The sequence below is a fragment of the Mustelus asterias genome, unplaced genomic scaffold (genome assembly GCF_964213995.1).
Source record: "Mustelus asterias unplaced genomic scaffold, sMusAst1.hap1.1 HAP1_SCAFFOLD_1626, whole genome shotgun sequence".
Classification (NCBI taxonomy): Eukaryota; Metazoa; Chordata; class Chondrichthyes; order Carcharhiniformes; family Triakidae; genus Mustelus; species Mustelus asterias.
Window position 1 is genome coordinate 35,001 of NW_027591571.1, and position 23,587 is coordinate 58,587.

The following is a 23,587-nucleotide window of genomic DNA, read 5'->3' on the forward strand; positions in this document are numbered from 1 at the left end:
CCCTCGGTTAGACCACACTGGGAGCACCGTGCACAGTTCCAGTCTCCGTATCCCGCGGTTAGACCACACTGGGAGCACCGTGCACAGTTCCAGTCTCCGTATCCCTCGGTTAGACCACACTGGGAGCACCGTGCACAGTTCCAGTCTCCGTATCCCGCGGTTAGACCACACTGGGAGCACCATGCACAGTTCCAGTCTCAGTATCCCTCGGTTAGACCACACTGGGAGCACCGTGCACAGTTCCAGTCTCCGTATCCCGCGGTTAGACCACACTGGGAGCACCGTGCACAGTTCCAGTCTCCGTATCCCTCAGTTAGACCACACTGGGAGCACTGTGCACAGTTCCAGTCTCCGTATCCCTCGGTTAGACCACACTGGGAGCACCGTGCACAGTTCCAGTCTTCGTATCCCTCGGTTAGACCCACACTGGGAGCACCGTGCACAGTTCCAGTCTCCGTATCCCGCGGTTAGACCACACTGGGAGCACCTTGCACAGTTCCAGTCTCCGTATCCCTCGGTTAGACCCACACTGGGAGCACCGTGCACAGTTCCAGTCTCCGTATCCCTCGGTTAGACCACACTGGGAGCACCGTGCACAGTTCCGGTCTCCGTATCCCTCGGTTAGACCCACACTGGGAGCCCCGTGCACAGTTCCGGTCTCCGTATCCCTTGGTTAGACCCACACTGGGAGCACCGTGCACAGTTCCAGTCTCTGTATCCCTCGGTTAGACCACACTGGGAGCACCGTGCACAATTCCGGTCTCCGTATCCCTCGGTTAGACCACACTGGGAGCACCGTGCACAGTTCCAGTCTCCGTATCCCTCGGTTAGACCACACTGGGAGCCCCGTGCACAGTTCCAGTCTCTGTATCCCTCGGTTAGACCACACTGGGAGCACCGTGCACAGTTCCAGTCTCCATATCCCTCGGTTAGACCCACACTGGGAGCACTGTGCACAGTTCCAGTCTCTGTATTCCTCAGTTAGACCACACTGGGAGCACCGTGCACAGTTCCGGTCTCCTTATACCTCGGTTAGACCACACTGGAAGCACCGTGCACAGTTCCGGTCTCCCTGTCCCTCGGTTAGACCCACACTGGGAGCACCGTGAGCAGTTCCGGTCTCCTTATACCTCGGTTAGACCACACTGGGAGCACCGTGCACAGTTCCGGTCTCCCTGTCCCTCGGTTAGACCCACACTGGGAGCACCGTGCACAGTTCCAGTCTCCGTATCCCTAGGTTAGACCACACTGGGAGCACCGTGCACAGTTCCAGTCTCCGTATCCCTCGGTTAGACCACACTGGGAGCACCGTGAGCAGTTCCGGTCTCCCTATCCCTCGGTTAGACCACACTGGGAGCACCGTGCACAGTTCCAGTCTCCGTATCCCTCGGTTAGACCACACTGGGAGCACCGTGAGCAGTTCCGGTCTCCATATCCCTCGGTTAGACCACACTGGGAGCACCGTGCACAGTTCCAGTCTCCGTATCCCTCGGTTAGACCACACTGGGAGCACTGTGCACAGTTCCGGTCTCCCTGTCCCTCGGTTAGACCCACACTGGTAGCACCGTGCACAGTTCCGGTCTCCGTATCACTCGGTTAGACCCACACTGGGAGCACCGTGCACAGTTCCAGTCTCCGTATCCCTCGGTTAGACCACACTGGGAGCCCCGTGCACAGTTCCAGTCTCTGTATCCCTCGGTTAGACCCACACTGGGAGCACCGTGCACAGTTCCGGTCTCCATATCCCTCGGTTAGACCACACTGGGAGCACCGTGCACAGTTCCGGTCTCCCTATCCCTCGGTTCGACCACACTGGGAGCACCGTGCACAGTTCCGGTCTCACTATCCCTCGGTTAGACCACACTGGGAGCACCGTGAGCAGTTCCGGTCTCCATATCCCTCGGTTAGACCACACTGGGAGCACCGTGCACAGTTCCAGTCTCCGTATCCCTCGGTTAGACCACACTGGGAGCACCGTGCACAGTTCCGGTCTCCGTATCCCTCGGTTAGACCACACTGGGAGCACTGTGCACAGTTCCAGTCTCCGTATCCCTCGGTTAGACCACACTGGGAGCACCGTGCACAGTTCCAGTCTCCATATCCCTCGGTTAGACCACACTGGGAGCACCGTGCACAGTTCCGGTCTCCCTGTCCCTCGGTTAGACCCACACTGGGAGCACCGTGCACAGTTCCGGTCTCCCTATCCCTAGGTTAGACCACACTGGGAGCACCGTGAGCAGTTCCGGTCTCCGTATCCCTCGGTTAGACCACACTGGGAGCACCGTGAGCAGTTCCGGTCTCCGTATCCCTCGGTTTGACCACACTGGGAGCACCGTGCACAGTTCCGGTCTCCCTATCCCTCGGTTAGACCACACTGGGAGCACCGTGAGCAGTTCCGGTCTCCGTATCCCTCGGTTAGACCTCACTGGGAGCACCGTGAGCAGTTCCGGTCTCCGTATCCCTCGGTTTGACCACACTGGGAGCACCGTGCACAGTTCCGGTCTCCGTATCCCTCGGTTAGACCACACTGGGAGCACCGTGCACAGTTCCAGTCTCCGTATCCCTCGGTTAGACCACACTGGGAGCACCGTGCACAGTTCCAGTCTCCGTATCCCTCGGTTAGACCACAGTGGGAGCACCGTGCACAGTTCCGGTCTCCGTATCTCTCGGTTAGACCACACTGGGAGCACTGTGCACAGTTCCAGTCTCCGTATCCCTCAGTTAGACCACACTGGGAGCACTGTGCACAGTTCCAGTCTCCGTATCCCTCAGTTAGACCACACTGGGAGCACTGTGCACAGTTCCGGTCTCCGTATCCCTCGGTTAGACCACACTGGGAGCACTGTGCACAGTTCCAGTCTCCGTATCCCTCGGTTAGACCACACTGGGAGTACCGTGCACAGTTCCAGTCTCCGTATCCCTCGGTTAGACCAAACTCGGAGCACCGTGCACAGTTCCAGTCTCCGTATCCCTCGGTTAGACCACACTGGGAGCACCGTGCACAGTTCCAGTCTCCGTATCCCTCGGTTAGACCACACTGGGAGCCCCGTGCACAGTTCCAGTCTCTGTATCCCTCGGTTAGACCACACTGGGAGCACCGTGCACAGTTCCAGTCTCCGTATCCCTCGGTTAGACCACACTGGGAGCACCGTGCACAGTTCCAGTCTCCATATCCCTCGGTTAGACCCACACTGGGAGCACTGTGCACAGTTCCAGTCTCTGTATTCCTCAGTTAGACCACACTGGGAGCACCGTGCACAGTTCCGGTCTCCTTATACCTCGGTTAGACCACACTGGAAGCACCGTGCACAGTTCCGGTCTCCCTGTCCCTCGGTTAGACCCACACTGGGAGCACCGTGAGCAGTTCCGGTCTCCTTATACCTCGGTTAGACCACACTGGGAGCACCGTGCACAGTTCCGGTCTCCCTGTCCCTCGGTTAGACCCACACTGGGAGCACCGTGCACAGTTCCAGTCTCCGTATCCCTAGGTTAGACCACACTGGGAGCACCGTGCACAGTTCCAGTCTCCGTATCCCTCGGTTAGACCACACTGGGAGCACCGTGAGCAGTTCCGGTCTCCCTATCCCTCGGTTAGACCACACTGGGAGCACCGTGCACAGTTCCAGTCTCCGTATCCCTCGGTTAGACCACACTGGGAGCACCGTGAGCAGTTCCGGTCTCCATATCCCTCGGTTAGACTACACTGGGAGCACCGTGAGCAGTTCCGGTCTCCGTATCCCTCGGTTAGACCACACTGGGAGCACCGTGCACAGTTCCAGTCTCCGTAGCCCTAGGTTAGACCACACTGGGAGCACCGTGCACAGTTCCAGTCTCCGTATCCCTCGGTTAGACCACACTGGGAGCACTGTGCACAGTTCCGGTCTCCCTGTCCCTCGGTTAGACCCACACTGGTAGCACCGTGCACAGTTCCGGTCTCCGTATCACTCGGTTAGACCCACACTGGGAGCACCGTGCACAGTTCCAGTCTCCGTATCCCTCGGTTAGACGACACTGGGAGCCCCTTGCACAGTTCCAGTCTCTGTATCCCTCAGTTAGACCCACACTGGGAGCACCGTGCACAGTTCCGGTCTCCATATCCCTCGGTTAGACCACACTGGGAGCACCGTGCACAGTTCCGGTCTCCCTATCCCTCGGTTCGACCACACTGGGAGCACCGTGCACAGTTCCGGTCTCCCTATCCCTCGGTTAGACCACACTGGGAGCACCGTGAGCAGTTCCGGTCTCCGTATCCCTCGGTTTGACCACACTGGGAGCACCGTGCACAGTTCCGGTCTCCGTATCCCTCGGTTAGACCACACTGGGAGCACCGTGCACAGTTCCAGTCTCCGTATCCCTCGGTTAGACCACACTGGGAGCACCGTGCACAGTTCCAGTCTCCGTATCCCTCGGTTAGACCACAGTGGGAGCACCGTGCACAGTTCCAGTCTCCGTATCCCTCAGTTAGACCACACTGGGAGCACTGTGCACAGTTCCGGTCTCCGTATCCCTCGGTTAGACCACACTGGGAGCACTGTGCACAGTTCCAGTCTCCGTATCCCTCGGTTAGACCACACTGGGAGTACCGTGCACAGTTCCAGTCTCCGTATCCCTCGGTTAGACCAAACTCGGAGCACCGTGCACAGTTCCAGTCTCCGTATCCCTCGGTTAGACCACACTGGGAGCACCGTGCACAGTTCCAGTCTCCGTATCCCTCGGTTAGACCACACTGGGAGCACCGTGCACAGTTCCGGTCTCCCTATCCCTCGGTTAGACCACACTGGGAGCACCGTGCACAGTTCCAGTCTCCATATCCCTCGGTTAGACCACACTGGGAGCACCGTGCACAGTTCCGGTCTCCCTATCCCTCGGTTAGACCACACTGGGAGCACCGTGCACAGTTCCAGTCTCTGTATCCCTCAGTTAGATCACACTGGGAGCACCGTGCACAGTTCCGGTCTCCGTATCCCTCAGTTAGACCACACTGGGAGCACCGTGCACAGTTCCAGTCTCCGTATCCCTCGGTCAGACCACAGTGGGAGCACCGTGCACAGTTCCAGTCTCCGTATCCCTCGGTTAGACCACACTGGGAGCCCCGTGCACACTTCCAGTCTCTGTATCCCTCGGTTAGACCCACACTGGGAGCACCGTGCACAGTTCCGGTCTCCATATCCCTCGGTTAGACCACACTGGGAGCACCGTGCACAGTTCCGGTCTCCCTATCCCTCGGTTCGACCACACTGGGAGCACCGTGCACAGTTCCGGTCTCCCTATCCCTCGGTTAGACCACACTGGGAGCACCGAGGGCAGTTGCGGTCTCCATATCCCTCGGTTAGACCACACTGGGAGCACCGTGCACAGTTCCAGTCTCCGTATCCCTCGGTTAGACCACACTGGGAGCACCGTGCACAGTTCCGGTCTCCGTATCCCTCGGTTAGACCACACTGGGAGCACTGTGCACAGTTCCGGTCTCCCTGTCCCTCGGTTAGACCCACACTGGGAGCACCGTGCACAGTTCCGGTCTCCCTATCCCTAGGTTAGACCACACTGGGAGCACCGTGAGCAGTTCCGGTCTCCGTATCCCTCGGTTAGACCACACTGGGAGCACCGTGAGCAGTTCCGGTCTCCGTATCCCTCGGTTTGACCACACTGGGAGCACCGTGCACAGTTCCGGTCTCCCTATCCCTCGGTTAGACCACACTGGGAGCACCGTGAGCAGTTCCGGTCTCCGTATCCCTCGGTTAGACAACACTGGGAGCACCGTGAGCAGTTCCGGTCTCCGTATCCCTCCGTTTGACCACACTGGGAGCACCGTGCACAGTTCCGGTCTCCGTATCCCTCGGTTAGACCACACTGGGAGCACCGTGCACAGTTCCAGTCTCCGTATCCCTCGGTTAGACCACACTGGGAGCACCGTGCACAGTTCCAGTCTCCGTATCCCTCGGTTAGACCACAGTGGGAGCACCGTGCACAGTTCCGGTCTCCGTATCTCTCGGTTAGACCACACTGGGAGCACTGTGCACAGTTCCAGTCTCCGTATCCCTCAGTTAGACCACACTGGGAGCACTGTGCACAGTTCCAGTCTCCGTATCCCTCAGTTAGACCACACTGGGAGCACTGTGCACAGTTCCGGTCTCCGTATCCCTCGGTTAGACCACACTGGGAGCACTGTGCACAGTTCCAGTCTCCCTATCCCTCGGTTAGACCACACTGGGAGTACCGTGCACAGTTCCAGTCTCCGTATCCCTCGGTTAGACCAAACTCGGAGCACCGTGCACAGTTCCAGTCTCCGTATCCCTCGGTTAGACCACACTGGGAGCACCGTGCACAGTTCCAGTCTCCGTATCCCTCGGTTAGACCACACTGGGAGCACCGTGCACAGTTCCGGTCTCCCTATCCCTCGGTTAGACCACACTGGGAGCACCGTGCACAGTTCCAGTCTCCATATCCCTCGGTTAGACCACACTGGGAGCACCGTGCACAGTTCCGGTCTCCCTATCCCTCGGTTAGACCACACTGGGAGCACCGTGCACAGTTCCAGTCTCTGTATCCCTCAGTTAGATCACACTGGGAGCACCGTGCACAGTTCCGGTCTCCGTATCCCTCAGTTAGACCACACTGGGAGCACCGTGCACAGTTCCAGTCTCCGTATCCCTCGGTCAGACCACAGTGGGAGCACCGTGCACAGTTCCGGTCTCCGTATCCCTCAGTTAGATCACACTGGGAGCACCGTGCACAGTTCCGATCTCCGTGTCCCTCGGTTAGACCAGACTGGGAGCACCGTGCACAGTTCCAGTCTCCGTATCCCTCGGTTAGACCACACTGGGAGCACCGTGCACAGTTCCAGTCTCCGTATCCCTCAGTTAGACCACACTGGGAGCACTGTGCACAGTTCCAGTCTCTGTATCCCTCAGTTAGACCACACTGGGAGCACTGTGCACAGTTCCAGTCTCCGTATCCCTCAGTTAGACCACACTGGGAGCACCGTGCACAGTTCCGGTCTCCGTATCGCTCGGTTAGACCACACTGGGAGCACCGTGCACAGTTCCGGTCTCCGTATCCCTCGGTTAGACCACACTGGGAGCACCGTGCACAGTTCCGGTCTCCGTATCCCTCAGTTAGACCACACTGGGAGCACCGTGCACAGTTCCGGTCTCCGTATCCCTCGGTTAGACCAGACTGGGAGCACCCTGCACAGTTCCAGTCTCCGTATCCCTCGGATAGACCACACTGGGAGCACCGTGCACAGTTCCAGTCTCCGTATCCCTCGGATAGACCATACTGGGAGCACCGTGCACACTTCCAGTCTCCGTATCTCTCGGATAGACCACACTGGGAGCACCGTGCACAGTTCCAGTCTCCATATCCCATGGTTAGACCACACTGGGAGCACCGTGCACAGTTCCAGTCTCCATATCCCATGGTTAGACCACACTGGGAGCACCGTGCACAGTTCCAGTCTCCCTATCCCTCAGTTAGACCACACTGGGAGCACCGTGCACAGTTCCGGTCTCCGTATCCCTCAGTTAGACCACACTGGGAGCACCGTGCACAGTTCCGGTCTCCGTATCCCTCGGTTAGACCACACTGGGAGCACTGTGCACAGTTCCAGTCTCTGTATCCCTCGGTTAGACCCACACTGGGAGCACTGTGCACAGTTCCAGTCTCCGTATCCCTCAGTTAGATCACACTGGGAGCACCGTGCACAGTTCCGTTCTCCGTATCCCTCGGTTAGACCACACTGGGAGCACCGTGAGCAGTTCCGGTCTCCGTATCCCTCGGTTAGACCACACTGGGAGCACCGTGCACAGTTCCGGTCTCCGTATCCCTCGGTTAGACCACACTGGGAGCACCGTGAGCAGTTCCGGTCTCCGTATCCCTCGGTTTGACCACACTGGGAGCACCGTGCACAGTTCCGGTCTCCGTATCCCTCGGTTAGACCACACTGGGAGCACCGTGCACAGTTCCAGTCTCCGTATCCCTCGGTTAGACCACACTGGGAGCACCGTGCACAGTTCCGGTCTCCGTATCTCTCGGTTAGACCACACTGGGAGCACTGTGCACAGTTCCAGTCTCCGTATCCCTCAGTTAGACCACACTGGGAGCACTGTGCACAGTTCCAGTCTCCGTATCCCTCAGTTAGACCACACTGGGAGCACTGTGCACAGTTCCGGTCTCCGTATCCCTCGGTTAGACCACACTGGGAGTGCCGTGCACAGTTCCAGTCTCCGTATCCCTCGGTTAGACCAAACTCGGAGCACCGTGCACAGTTCCAGTCTCCGTATCCCTCGGTTAGACCACACTGGGAGCACCGTGCACAGTTCCGGTCTCCCTATCCCTCGGTTAGACCACACTGGGAGCACCGTGCACAGTTCCGGTCACCCTATCCCTCGGTTAGACCACACTGGGAGCACCGTGCACAGTTCCAGTCTCCGTATCCCTCAGTTAGATCACACTGGGAGCACCGTGCACAGTTCCGGTCTCCGTATCCCTCAGTTAGACCACACTGGGAGCACCGTGCACAGTTCCAGTCTCCGTATCCCTCGGTCAGACCACAGTGGGAGCACCGTGCACAGTTCCGGTCTCCGTATCCCTCAGTTAGATCACACTGGGAGCACCGTGCACAGTCCCGATCTCCGTGTCCCTCGGTTAGACCAGACTGGGAGCACCGTGCACAGTTCCAGTCTCCGTATCCCTCGGTTAGACCACACTGGGAGCACCGTGCACAGTTCCGGTCTCCGTATCGCTCGGTTAGACCACACTGGGAGCACCGTGCACAGTTCCGGTCTCCGTATCCCTCGGTTAGACCACACTGGGAGCACCGTGCACAGTTCCGCTCTCCGTATCCCTCGGTTAGACCACACTGGGAGCACCCTGCACAGTTCCAGTCTCCGTATCCCTCGGTTAGACCACACTGGGAGCACTGTGCACAGTTCCAGTCTCCGTATCCCTCGGTTAGACCACACTGGGAGCACTGTGCACAGTTCCAGTCTCCGTATCCCTCGGTTAGACCACACTGGGAACACCGTGCACAGTTCCAGTCTCCGTATCCCTCGGTTAGACCACACTGGGAGCACCGTGCACAGTTCCAGTCTCCGTATCCCTCGGTTCGACCACACTGGGAGCACCCTGCACAGTTCCAGTCTCCGTATCCCTCGGATAGACCACACTGGGAGCACCGTGCACACTTCCAGTCTCCGTGTCCCTCGGATAGACCATACTGGGAGCACCGTGCACACTTCCAGTCTCCGTATCCCTCGAATAGACCACACTGGGAGCACCGTGCACAGTTCCAGTCTCCGTATCCCTCAGTTAGACCACACTGGGAGCACCGTGCACAGTTCCAGACTCTGTATCCGTCGGTTAGACCACACTGGGAGCACCGTGCACAGTTCCAGTCTCCGTATCCCTCGGTTAGACCACACTGGGAGCACCGTGCACAGTTCCAGTCTCCGTATCCCTCGGTTAGACCACACTGGGAGCACCGTGCACACTTCCAGTCTCCGTATCCCTCGAATAGACCACACTGGGAGCACCGTGCACAGTTCCAGTCTCCGTATCCCTCGAATAGACCACACTGGGAGCACCGTGCACAGTTCCAGTCTCCGTATCCCTCGAATAGACCACACTGGGAGCACTGTGCACAGTTCCGGTCTCCGTATCCCTCGGTTAGACCCACACTGGGAGCACCGTGCACACTTCCAGTCTCCGTATCCCTCGAATAGACCACACTGGGAGCACTGTGCACAGTTCCAGTCTCCGTATCCCTCGGATAGACCATACTGGGAGCACCGTGCACACTTCCAGTCTCCGTATCCCTCGAATAGACCACACTGGGAGCACCGTGCACAGTTCCAGTCTCCGTATCCCTCGGTTAGACCACACTGGGAGCACCGTGCACAGTTCCAGTCTCCGTATCCCTCGGTTAGACCACACTGGGAGCACCGTGCACAGTTCCAGTCTCCGTATCCCTCGGTTAGACCACACTGGGAGCACCGTGCACAGTTCCAGTCTCCCTATCCCTCAGTTAGACCACACTGGGAGCACCGTGCACAGTTCCAGTCTCCGTATCCCTCAGTTAGACCACACTGGGAGCACCGTGCACAGTTCCAGACTCTGTATCCGTCGGTTAGACCACACTGGGAGCACTGTGCACAGTTCCAGTCTCCGTATCCCTCGGTTAGACCCACACTGGGAGCACCGTGCACAGTTCCAGACTCTGTATCCGTCGGTTAGACCACACTGGGAGCACTGTGCACAGTTCCAGTCTCCGTATCCCTCGGATAGACCATACTGGGAGCACCGTGCACACTTCCAGTCTCCGTATCCCTCGAATAGACCACACTGGGAGCACCGTGCACAGTTCCAGTCTCCGTATCCCTCAGTTAGACCACACTGGGAGCACCGTGCACAGTTCCAGACTCTGTATCCGTCGGTTAGACCACACTGGGAGCACCGTGCACAGTTCCAGTCTCCGTATCCCTCGGTTAGACCACACTGGGAGCACTGTGCACAGTTCCAGTCTCCGTATCCCTCGGTTAGACCACACTGGGAGCACCGTGCACAGTTCCAGTCTCCGTATCCGTCGGTTAGACCCACACTGGGAGCACCGTGCACAGTTCCAGTCTCCGTATCCCTCGGTTAGACCACACTGGGAGCACCGTGCACAGTTCCAGTCTCCGTATCCCTCGGTTAGACCACACTGGGAGCACCGTGCACAGTTCCGGTCTCCGTATCCCTCGGTTAGACCACACTGGGAGCACCGTGCACAGTTCCAGTCTCCGTATCCCTCGGTTAGACCACACTGGGAGCACCGTGCACAGTTCCAGTCTCCGTATCCCTCGGTTAGACCACACTGGGAGCACCGTGCACAGTTCCAGTCTCCGTATCCCTCGGTTAGACCACACTGGGAGCACCGTGCACAGTTCCGGTCTCTGTATCCCTCAGTTAGACCACACTGGGAGCACTGTGCACAGTTCCAGTCTCCGTATCCCTCAGTTAGACCACACTGGGAGCACTGTGCCCAATTCCAGTCTCCGTATCCCTCAGTTAGACCACACTGGGAGCACTGTGCACAGTTCCAGTCTCTGTATCCCTCAGTTAGACCACACCGGGAGCACCGTGCACAGTTCCAGTCTCCGTATCCCTCAGTTAGACCACTCTGGGAGCACTGTGCACAGTTCCAGTCTCTGTATCCCTCAGTTAGACCACACTGGGAGCACCGTGCACAGTTCCAGTCTCCGTATCCCTCGGTCAGACCACAGTGGGAGCACCGTGCACAGTTCCAGTCTCCGTATCCCTCGGTTAGACCACACTGGGAGCCCCGTGCACAGTTCCAGTCTCTGTATCCCTCGGTTAGACCCACACTGGGAGCACCGTGCACAGTTCCGGTCTCCATATCCCTCGGTTAGACCACACTGGGAGCACCGTGCACAGTTCCGGTCTCCCTATCCCTCGGTTCGACCACACTGGGAGCACCGTGCACAGTTCCGGTCTCCCTATCCCTCGGTTAGACCACACTGGGAGCACCGTGAGCAGTTCCGGTCTCCATATCCCTCGGTTAGACCACACTGGGAGCACCGTGCACAGTTCCAGTCTCCGTATCCCTCGGTTAGACCACACTGGGAGCACCGTGCACAGTTCCGGTCTCCGTATCCCTCGGTTAGACCACACTGGGAGCACTGTGCACAGTTCCGGTCTCCCTGTCCCTCGGTTAGACCCACACTGGGAGCACCGTGCACAGTTCCGGTCTCCCTATCCCTAGGTTAGACCACACTGGGAGCACCGTGAGCAGTTCCGGTCTCCGTATCCCTCGGTTAGACCACACTGGGAGCACCGTGAGCAGTTCCGGTCTCCGTATCCCTCGGTTTGACCACACTGGGAGCACCGTGCACAGTTCCGGTCTCCCTATCCCTCGGTTAGACCACACTGGGAGCACCGTGAGCAGTTCCGGTCTCCGTATCCCTCGGTTAGACAACACTGGGAGCACCGTGAGCAGTTCCGGTCTCCGTATCCCTCCGTTTGACCACACTGGGAGCACCGTGCACAGTTCCGGTCTCCGTATCCCTCGGTTAGACCACACTGGGAGCACCGTGCACAGTTCCAGTCTCCGTATCCCTCGGTTAGACCACACTGGGAGCACCGTGCACAGTTCCAGTCTCCGTATCCCTCGGTTAGACCACAGTGGGAGCACCGTGCACAGTTCCGGTCTCCGTATCTCTCGGTTAGACCACACTGGGAGCACTGTGCACAGTTCCAGTCTCCGTATCCCTCAGTTAGACCACACTGGGAGCACTGTGCACAGTTCCAGTCTCCGTATCCCTCAGTTAGACCACACTGGGAGCACTGTGCACAGTTCCGGTCTCCGTATCCCTCGGTTAGACCACACTGGGAGCACTGTGCACAGTTCCAGTCTCCCTATCCCTCGGTTAGACCACACTGGGAGTACCGTGCACAGTTCCAGTCTCCGTATCCCTCGGTTAGACCAAACTCGGAGCACCGTGCACAGTTCCAGTCTCCGTATCCCTCGGTTAGACCACACTGGGAGCACCGTGCACAGTTCCAGTCTCCGTATCCCTCGGTTAGACCACACTGGGAGCACCGTGCACAGTTCCGGTCTCCCTATCCCTCGGTTAGACCACACTGGGAGCACCGTGCACAGTTCCAGTCTCCATATCCCTCGGTTAGACCACACTGGGAGCACCGTGCACAGTTCCGGTCTCCCTATCCCTCGGTTAGACCACACTGGGAGCACCGTGCACAGTTCCAGTCTCTGTATCCCTCAGTTAGATCACACTGGGAGCACCGTGCACAGTTCCGGTCTCCGTATCCCTCAGTTAGACCACACTGGGAGCACCGTGCACAGTTCCAGTCTCCGTATCCCTCGGTCAGACCACAGTGGGAGCACCGTGCACAGTTCCGGTCTCCGTATCCCTCAGTTAGATCACACTGGGAGCACCGTGCACAGTTCCGATCTCCGTGTCCCTCGGTTAGACCAGACTGGGAGCACCGTGCACAGTTCCAGTCTCCGTATCCCTCGGTTAGACCACACTGGGAGCACCGTGCACAGTTCCAGTCTCCGTATCCCTCAGTTAGACCACACTGGGAGCACTGTGCACAGTTCCAGTCTCTGTATCCCTCAGTTAGACCACACTGGGAGCACTGTGCACAGTTCCAGTCTCCGTATCCCTCAGTTAGACCACACTGGGAGCACCGTGCACAGTTCCGGTCTCCGTATCGCTCGGTTAGACCACACTGGGAGCACCGTGCACAGTTCCGGTCTCCGTATCCCTCGGTTAGACCACACTGGGAGCACCGTGCACAGTTCCGGTCTCCGTATCCCTCAGTTAGACCACACTGGGAGCACCGTGCACAGTTCCGGTCTCCGTATCCCTCGGTTAGACCAGACTGGGAGCACCCTGCACAGTTCCAGTCTCCGTATCCCTCGGATAGACCACACTGGGAGCACCGTGCACAGTTCCAGTCTCCGTATCCCTCGGATAGACCATACTGGGAGCACCGTGCACACTTCCAGTCTCCGTATCTCTCGGATAGACCACACTGGGAGCACCGTGCACAGTTCCAGTCTCCATATCCCATGGTTAGACCACACTGGGAGCACCGTGCACAGTTCCAGTCTCCATATCCCATGGTTAGACCACACTGGGAGCACCGTGCACAGTTCCAGTCTCCCTATCCCTCAGTTAGACCACACTGGGAGCACCGTGCACAGTTCCGGTCTCCGTATCCCTCAGTTAGACCACACTGGGAGCACCGTGCACAGTTCCGGTCTCCGTATCCCTCGGTTAGACCACACTGGGAGCACTGTGCACAGTTCCAGTCTCTGTATCCCTCGGTTAGACCCACACTGGGAGCACTGTGCACAGTTCCAGTCTCCGTATCCCTCAGTTAGATCACACTGGGAGCACCGTGAGCAGTTCCGGTCTCCGTATCCCTCGGTTAGACCACACTGGGAGCACCGTGCACAGTTCCGGTCTCCGTATCCCTCGGTTAGACCACACTGGGAGCACCGTGAGCAGTTCCGGTCTCCGTATCCCTCGGTTTGACCACACTGGGAGCACCGTGCACAGTTCCGGTCTCCGTATCCCTCGGTTAGACCACACTGGGAGCACCGTGCACAGTTCCAGTCTCCGTATCCCTCAGTTAGACCACACTGGGAGCACTGTGCACAGTTCCAGTCTCCGTATCCCTCAGTTAGACCACACTGGGAGCACTGTGCACAGTTCCGGTCTCCGTATCCCTCGGTTAGACCACACTGGGAGTACCGTGCACAGTTCCAGTCTCCGTATCCCTCGGTTAGACCAAACTCGGAGCACCGTGCACAGTTCCAGTCTCCGTATCCCTCGGTTAGACCACACTGGGAGCACCGTGCACAGTTCCGGTCTCCCTATCCCTCGGTTAGACCACACTGGGAGCACCGTGCACAGTTCCGGTCTCCCTATCCCTCGGTTAGACCACACTGGGAGCACCGTGCACAGTTCCAGTCTCCGTATCCCTCAGTTAGATCACACTGGGAGCACCGTGCACAGTTCCGGTCTCCGTATCCCTCAGTTAGACCACACTGGGAGCACCGTGCACAGTTCCAGTCTCCGTATCCCTCGGTCAGACCACAGTGGGAGCACCGTGCACAGTTCCGGTCTCCGTATCCCTCAGTTAGATCACACTGGGAGCACCGTGCACAGTCCCGATCTCCGTGTCCCTCGGTTAGACCAGACTGGGAGCACCGTGCACAGTTCCAGTCTCCGTATCCCTCGGTTAGACCACACTGGGAGCACCGTGCACAGTTCCGGTCTCCGTATCGCTCGGTTAGACCACACTGGGAGCACCGTGCACAGTTCCGGTCTCCGTATCCCTCGGTTAGACCACACTGGGAGCACCGTGCACAGTTCCGCTCTCCGTATCCCTCGGTTAGACCACACTGGGAGCACCCTGCACAGTTCCAGTCTCCGTATCCCTCGGTTAGACCACACTGGGAGCACTGTGCACAGTTCCAGTCTCCGTATCCCTCGGTTAGACCACACTGGGAGCACTGTGCACAGTTCCAGTCTCCGTATCCCTCGGTTAGACCACACTGGGAACACCGTGCACAGTTCCAGTCTCCGTATCCCTCGGTTAGACCACACTGGGAGCACCGTGCACAGTTCCAGTCTCCGTATCCCTCGGTTAGACCACACTGGGAGCACCCTGCACAGTTCCACTCTCCGTATCCCTCGGATAGACCACACTGGGAGCACCGTGCACACTTCCAGTCTCCGTGTCCCTCGGATAGACCATACTGGGAGCACCGTGCACACTTCCAGTCTCCGTATCCCTCGAATAGACCACACTGGGAGCACCGTGCACAGTTCCAGTCTCCGTATCCCTCAGTTAGACCACACTGGGAGCACCGTGCACAGTTCCAGACTCTGTATCCGTCGGTTAGACCACACTGGGAGCACCGTGCACAGTTCCAGTCTCCGTATCCCTCGGTTAGACCACACTGGGAGCACCGTGCACAGTTCCAGTCTCCGTATCCCTCGGTTAGACCACACTGGGAGCACCGTGCACACTTCCAGTCTCCGTATCCCTCGAATAGACCACACTGGGAGCACCGTGCACAGTTCCAGTCTCCGTATCCCTCGAATAGACCACACTGGGAGCACCGTGCACAGTTCCAGTCTCCGTATCCCTCGAATAGACCACACTGGGAGCACTGTGCACAGTTCCGGTCTCCGTATCCCTCGGTTAGACCCACACTGGGAGCACCGTGCACACTTCCAGTCTCCGTATCCCTCGAATAGACCACACTGGGAGCACTGTGCACAGTTCCAGTCTCCGTATCCCTCGGATAGACCATACTGGGAGCACCGTGCACACTTCCAGTCTCCGTATCCCTCGAATAGACCACACTGGGAGCACCGTGCACAGTTCCAGTCTCCGTATCCCTCGGTTAGACCACACTGGGAGCACCGTGCACAGTTCCAGTCTCCGTATCCCTCGGTTAGACCACACTGGGAGCACCGTGCACAGTTCCAGTCTCCGTATCCCTCGGTTAGACCACACTGGGAGCACCGTGCACAGTTCCAGTCTCCCTATCCCTCAGTTAGACCACACTGGGAGCACCGTGCACAGTTCCAGTCTCCGTATCCCTCAGTTAGACCACACTGGGAGCACCGTGCACAGTTCCAGTCTCCGTATCCCTCGGTTAGACCACACTGGGAGCACCGTGCACAGTTCCAGACTCTGTATCCGTCGGTTAGACCACACTGGGAGCACTGTGCACAGTTCCAGTCTCCGTATCCCTCGGTTAGACCCACACTGGGAGCACCGTGCACAGTTCCAGACTCTGTATCCGTCGGTTAGACCACACTGGGAGCACTGTGCACAGTTCCAGTCTCCGTATCCCTCGGATAGACCATACTGGGAGCACCGTGCACACTTCCAGTCTCCGTATCCCTCGAATAGACCACACTGGGAGCACCGTGCACAGTTCCAGTCTCCGTATCCCTCAGTTAGACCACACTGGGAGCACCGTGCACAGTTCCAGACTCTGTATCCGTCGGTTAGACCACACTGGGAGCACCGTGCACAGTTCCAGTCTCCGTATCCCTCGGTTAGACCACACTGGGAGCACTGTGCACAGTTCCAGTCTCCGTATCCCTCGGTTAGACCACACTGGGAGCACCGTGCACAGTTCCAGTCTCCGTATCCGTCGGTTAGACCCACACTGGGAGCACCGTGCACAGTTCCAGTCTCCGTATCCCTCGGTTAGACCACACTGGGAGCACCGTGCACAGTTCCAGTCTCCGTATCCCTCGGTTAGACCACACTGGGAGCACCGTGCACAGTTCCGGTCTCCGTATCCCTCGGTTAGACCACACTGGGAGCACCGTGCACAGTTCCAGTCTCCGTATCCCTCGGTTAGACCACACTGGGAGCACCGTGCACAGTTCCAGTCTCCGTATCCCTCGGTTAGACCACACTGGGAGCACCGTGCACAGTTCCAGTCTCCGTATCCCTCGGTTAGACCACACTGGGAGCACCGTGCACAGTTCCGGTCTCTATATCCCTCAGTTAGACCACACTGGGAGCACTGTGCACAGTTCCAGTCTCCGTATCCCTCAGTTAGACCACACTGGGAGCACTGTGCCCAATTCCAGTCTCCGTATCCCTCAGTTAGACCACACTGGGAGCACTGTGCACAGTTCCAGTCTCTGTATCCCTCAGTTAGACCACACCGGGAGCACCGTGCACAGTTCCAGTCTCCGTATCCCTCAGTTAGACCACTCTGGGAGCACTGTGCACAGTTCCAGTCTCTGTATCCCTCAGTTAGACCACACTGGGAGCACTGTGCACAGTTCCAGTCTCCGTATCCCTCAGTTAGATCACACTGGGAGCACTGTGCACAGTTCCGGTCTCCGTATCCCTCAGTTAGACCACACTGGGAGCACCGTGCACAATTCCAGTCTCCGTATCCCTCGGTAAGACCACACTGGGAGCACCGTGCACAGTTCCAGTCTCCGTATCCGTCGGTTAGACCACTCTGGGAGCACTGTGCACAGTTCCAGTCTCCATATCCCATGGTTAGACCACACTGGGAGCACTGTGCACAGTTCCAGTCTCCGTATCCCTCAGTTAGACCCACACTGGGAGCACTGTGCACAGTTCCAGTCTCCGTATCCCTCAGTTAGACCACACTGGGAGCACTGTGCACAGTTCCAGTCTCCGTATCCCTCGGTTAGACCACACTGGGAGCACTGTGCACAGTTCCAGTCTCTGCATCCCTCAGTTAGACCACACTGGGAGCACTGTGCACAGTTCCAGTCTCCGTATCCCTCAGTTAGATCACACTGGGAGCACCGTGCACAGTTCTGGTCTCCGTATCCCTCGGTTAGACCACACTGGGAGCACCGTGAGCAGTTCCGGTCTCCGTATCCCTCGGTTAGACCACACTGGGAGCACCGTGCACAGTTCCGGTCTCCGTATCCCTCGGTTAGACCACACTGGGAGCACCGTGCACAGTTCCAGTCTCCGTATCCCTCGGTTAGACCACACTGGGAGCACCGTGCACAGTTCCGGTCTCCGTATCTCTCGGTTAGACCACACTGGGAGCACTGTGCACAGTTCCAGTCTCCGTATCCCTCAGTTAGACCACACTGGGAGCACTGTGCACAGTTCCAGTCTCCGTATCCCTCAGTTAGACCACACTGGGAGCACTGTGCACAGTTCCGGTCTCCGTATCCCTCGGTTAGACCACACTGGGAGCACTGTGCACAGTTCCAGTCTCTGTATCCCTCGGTTAGACCACACTGGGAGTACCGTGCACAGTTCCAGTCTCCGTATCCCTCGGTTAGACCAAACTCGGAGCACCGTGCACAGTTCCGGTCTCCCTATCCCTCGGTTAGACCACACTGGGAGCACCGTGCACAGTTCCAGTCTCCCTATCCCTCGGATAGACCACACTGGGAGCACCGTGCACACTTCCAGTCTCCGTATCCCTCGGATAGACCATACTGGGAGCACCGTGCACACTTCCAGTCTCCGTATCCCTCGAATAGACCACACTGGGAGCACCGTGCACAGTTCCAGTCTCCGTATCCCTCGGTTAGACGACACTGGGAGCACCCTGCACAGTTCCAGTCTCCGTATCCCTCGGATAGACCACACTGGGAGCACCATGCACAGTTCCCGTCTCCGTATCCCTCGGTTAGACCCACACTGGGAGCACTGTGCACAGTTCCGGTCTCCGTATCCCTCGGTTAGACCCACACTGGGAGCACCGTGCACACTTCCAGTCTCCGTATCCCTCGAATAGACCACACTGGGAGCACCGTGCACAGTTCCAGTCTCCGTATCCCTCGGTTAGACCACACTGGGAGCAGCCTGCACAGTTCCAGTCTCCGTATCCCTCGGATAGACCACACTGGGAGCACCGTGCACACTTCCAGTCTCCGTATCCCTCGAATAGACCACACTGGGAGCACCGTGCACAGTTCCAGTCTCCGTATCCCTCGGTTAGACCACACTGGGAGCACCGTGCACACTTCCAGTCTCCGTATCCCTCGAATAGACCACACTGGGAGCACCGTGCACAGTTCCAGTCTCCGTATCCCTCGGTTAGACCACACTGGGAGCACCGTGCACAGTTCCAGTCTCCGTATCCCTCGGTTAGACCCACACTGGGAGCACCGTGCACAGTTCCGGTCTCTGTATCCCTCAGTTAGACCACACTGGGAGCACTGTGCACAGTTCCAGTCTCTGTATCCCTCAGTTAGACCACACTGGGAGCACTGTGCACAGTTCCGGTCTCCGTATCCCTCAGTTAGACCACACTGGGAGCACTGTGCACAGTTCCAGTCTCTGTATCCCTCAGTTAGACCACACTGGGAGCACTGTGCACAGTTCCAGTCTCCGTATCCCTCGGTTAGACCACACTGGGAGCACCGTGCACAGTTCCAGTCTCCGTATCCCTCAGTTAGATCACACTGGGAGCACCGTGCACAGTTCCGGTCTCCGTATCCCTCAGTTAGATCACACTGGGAACACCGTGCACAGTTCCGATCTCCGTATCCCTGGGTTAGACCACATTGGGAGCACCGTGCACAGTTCCAGTCTCCGTATCCCTCGGTTAGACCACACTGGGAGCACCGTGCACAGTTCCAGTATCCGTATCCCTCGGTTAGACCGCACTGGGAGCACCGTGCACAGTTCCAGTCTCCGTATCCCTCGGTTAGACCACACTGGGAGCACTGTGCACAGTTCGAGTCTCCGTATCCCTCAGTTAGACCACACTGGGAGCACTGTGCACAGTTCCAGCCTCTGTATCCCTCGGTTAGACCACACTGGGAGCACCGTGCATAGTTCCGGTTTCCCTATCCCTCGGTTACACCCACACTGGGAGCACCGTGCACAGTTCCAGTCTCCGTATCTCTCGGTTAGACCACACTGGGAGCACCGTGCATAGTTCCGGTTTCCCTATCCCTCGGTTAGATCACACTGGGAGCACCGTGCACAGTTCCGATCTCCGTATCCCTGGGTTAGACCACATTGGGAGCACCGTGCACAGTTCCAGTCTCCGTATCCCTCGGTTAGACCACACTGGGAGCACCGTGCACAGTTCCAGTATCCGTATCCCTCGGTTAGACCTCACTGGGAGCACCGTGCACAGTTCCAGTCTCCGTATCCCTCGGTTAGACCACACTGGGAGCACCGTGCACAGTTCCAGTCTCCGTATCCCTCAGTTAGACCACACTGGGAGCACCGTGCACAGTTCCTGTCTCCTTAACCTTTGGTTCGACCACACTGGGAGCACTGTGCACAGTTCCAGTCTCTGTATCCCACGGTTAGACCACACTGTGAGCACTGTGCACAGTTCCAGTCTCCGTATCCCTCGGTTAGACCACACTGGGAGCACCGTGCACAGTTCCAGTCTCCGTATCCCTCGGTTAGACCCACACTGGGAGCACTGTGCACAGTTCCAGTCTCCGTATCTCTCGGTTAGACCACACTGGGAGCACCGTGCACAGTTCCAGTCTCCTTATCCCTCGGTTAGACCACACTGGGAGCACCGTGCACAGTTCCGGTCTCCGTATCCCTCGGTTAGACCACACTGGGAGCACCGTGCACAGTTCCAGTCTCCGTATCCCTCGGTTAGACCACACTGGGAGCACCGTGCACAGTTCCGGTCTCCGTATCCCTCGGTTAGACCATACTGGGAGCACCGTGCACAGTTCCAGTCCCCGTATCCCTGGGTTAGACCACACTGGGAGCACCGTGCACAGTTCCAGTCTCCGTATCCCTCGGTTAGACCACACTGGGAGCACTGTGCACAGTTCCAGTCTCCGTATCCCTCGGTTAGACCACACTGGGAGCACTGTGCACAGTTCCAGTCTCCGTATCCCTCGGTTAGACCACACTGGGAGCACCGTGCACAGTTCCAGTCTCCGTATCCCTCGGTTAGACCACACTGGGAGCACTGTGCACAGTTCCAGTCTCCCTATCCCTCGGTTAGATCACACTGGGAGCACCGTGCACAGTTCCGGTCTCCGTATCCCTCAGTTAGACCACACTGGGAGTACCGTGCACAGTTCCCGTCTCCCTATCCCTCGGTTAGACCACACTGGGAGCACCGTGCACAGTTCCAGTCTCCGTATCCCTTGGTCAGACCACAGTGGGAGCACCGTGCACAGTTCCGGTCTCCGTATCCCTCGGTTAGATCACACTGGGAGCACCGTGCACAGTTCCGGTCTCCGTATCCCTCGGTTAGACCACACTGGGAGCACCGTGCACAGTTCCGATCTCCGTGACCCTCGGTTAGACCAGACTGGGAGCACCGTGCACAGTTCCAGTCTCCCTATCCCTCGGTTAGACCACACTGGGAGCACCGTGCACAGTTCCAGTCTCCGTATCCCACGGTTAGACCACACTGGGAGCACCGTGCACAGTTCCGGTCTCCGTATCCCTCGGTTAGACCACACTGGGAGCACCGTGCACAGTTCCAGTCTCCGTATCCCTCGGTTAGACCACACTGGGAGCACCGTGCACAGTTCCGGTCTCCGTATCTCTCGGTTAGACCACATTGGGAGCACCGTGCACAGTTCCGGTCTCCGTATCCCTCGGTTAGACCACACTGGGAGCACCGTGCACAGTTCCGGTCTCCGTATCCCTCAGTTAGACCACACTGGGAGCACCGTGCACAGTTCCGGTCTCCGTATCCCTCAGTTAGACCACACTGGGAGCACCCTGCACAGTTCCAGTCTCCGTATCCCTCGGATAGACCACACTGGGAGCACCGTGCACAGTTCCAGTCTCCGTATCCCTCGGATAGACCACACTGGGAGCACCGTGCACAGTTCCAGTCTCTGTATCCCTCGGTTAGACCACACTGGGAGCACCGTGCACAGTTCCAGTCTCCGTATCCCTCAGTTAGATCACACTGGGAGCACCGTGCACAGTTCCGGTCTCCGTATCCCTCAGTTAGATCACACTGGGAGCACCGTGCACAGTTCCGGTCTCCTTATCCCTCGGTTAGACCACACTGGGAGCACCGTGCACAGTTCCAGTCTCCGTATCCCTCAGTTCGATCACACTGGGAGCACCTTGCACAGTTCCGGTCTCCGTATCCCTCAGTTAGATCACACTGGGAGCACCGTACACAGTTCCGATCTCCGTATCCCTGGGTTAGACCACATTGGGAGCACCGTGCACAGTTCCAGTCTCCGTATCCCTCGGTTAGACCACACTGGGAGCACCGTGCACAGTTCCAGTATCCGTATCCCTCGGTTAGACCACACTGGGAGCACCGTGCACAGTTCCAGTCTCCGTATCCCTCGGTTAGACCACACTGGGAGCACCGTGCACAGTTCCAGTCTCCGTATCCCTCGGTTAGACCACACTGGGAGCACTGTGCACAGTTCCAGTCTCCGTATCCCTCAGTTAGACCACACTGGGAGCACCGTGCACAGTTCCAGTCTCCGTATCCCTCAGTTAGATCACACTGGGAGCACCGTGCACAGTACCGGTCTCCCTATCCCTCAGTTAGACCACACTGGGAGCACCGTGCACAGTTCCAGTCTCCTTAACCTTTGGTTAGACCACACTGGGAGCACTGTGCACAGTTCCAGTCTCCGTATCCCTCGGTTAGACCACACTGGGAGCACCGTGCACAGTTCCAGTCTCCTTAACCTTTGGTTAGACCACACTGGGAGCACCGTGCACAGTTCCAGTCTCCCTATCCCTCAGTTAGACCACACTGGGTGCACCGTGCACAGTTCCAGCCTCTGTATCCCTCGGTTAGACCACACTGGGAGCACCGTGCACAGTTCCAGCCTCTGTATCCCTCAGTTAGACCACACCGGGTGCACCGTGCACAGTTCCAGCCTCTGTATCCCTCGGTTAGACCACACTGGGAGCACCGTGCACAGTTCCAGTCTCTATCCCTCGGTTAGACCCACACTGGGAGCACTGTGCACAGTTCCGGTCTCCGTATCCCTCGGTTAGACCACACTGGGAGCACCGTGCACAGTTCCAGTCTCTATCCCTCGGTTAGACCACACTGGGAGCACTGTGCACAGTTCCAGTCTCCGTATTCCTCGGTTAGACCCACACTGGGAGCACCGTGCACAGTTCCAGTCTCCGTATCTCTCAGTTAGACCACACTGGGAGCACCGTGCATAGTTCCGGTTTCCCTATCCCTCGGTTAGATCACACTGGGAGCACCGTGCACAGTTCCGATCTCCGTATCCCTGGGTTAGACCACATTGGGAGCACCGTGCACAGTTCCAGTCTCCGTATCCCTCGGTTAGACCACACTGGGAGCACCGTGCACAGTTCCAGTATCCGTATCCCTCGGTTAGACCACACTGGGAGCACCGTGCACAGTTCCAGTCTCCGTATCCCTCGGTTAGACCACACTGGGAGCACTGTGCACAGTTCCATTCTCCGTATCCCTCAGTTAGACCACACTGGGAGCACCGTGCACAGTTCCAGTCTCCGTATCCCTCAGTTAGACCACACTGGGAGCACCGTGCACAATTCCTGTCTCCTTAACCTTTGGTTAGACCACACTCGGAGCACCGTGCACAGTTCCAGT

The 23,587-nt window shown here is 58.1% G+C and overlaps 1 protein-coding gene across 1 annotated transcript in view; it reads right to left on the reverse strand.

Moving 5' to 3' along the window:
• The window catches only part of LOC144488516 (beta-2-glycoprotein 1-like), a 42,603-nt gene that overhangs the window by 4,439 nt on the left and 14,577 nt on the right, over positions 1-23,587 (reverse strand). The gene's annotated exons all lie outside the window — the stretch shown is intronic.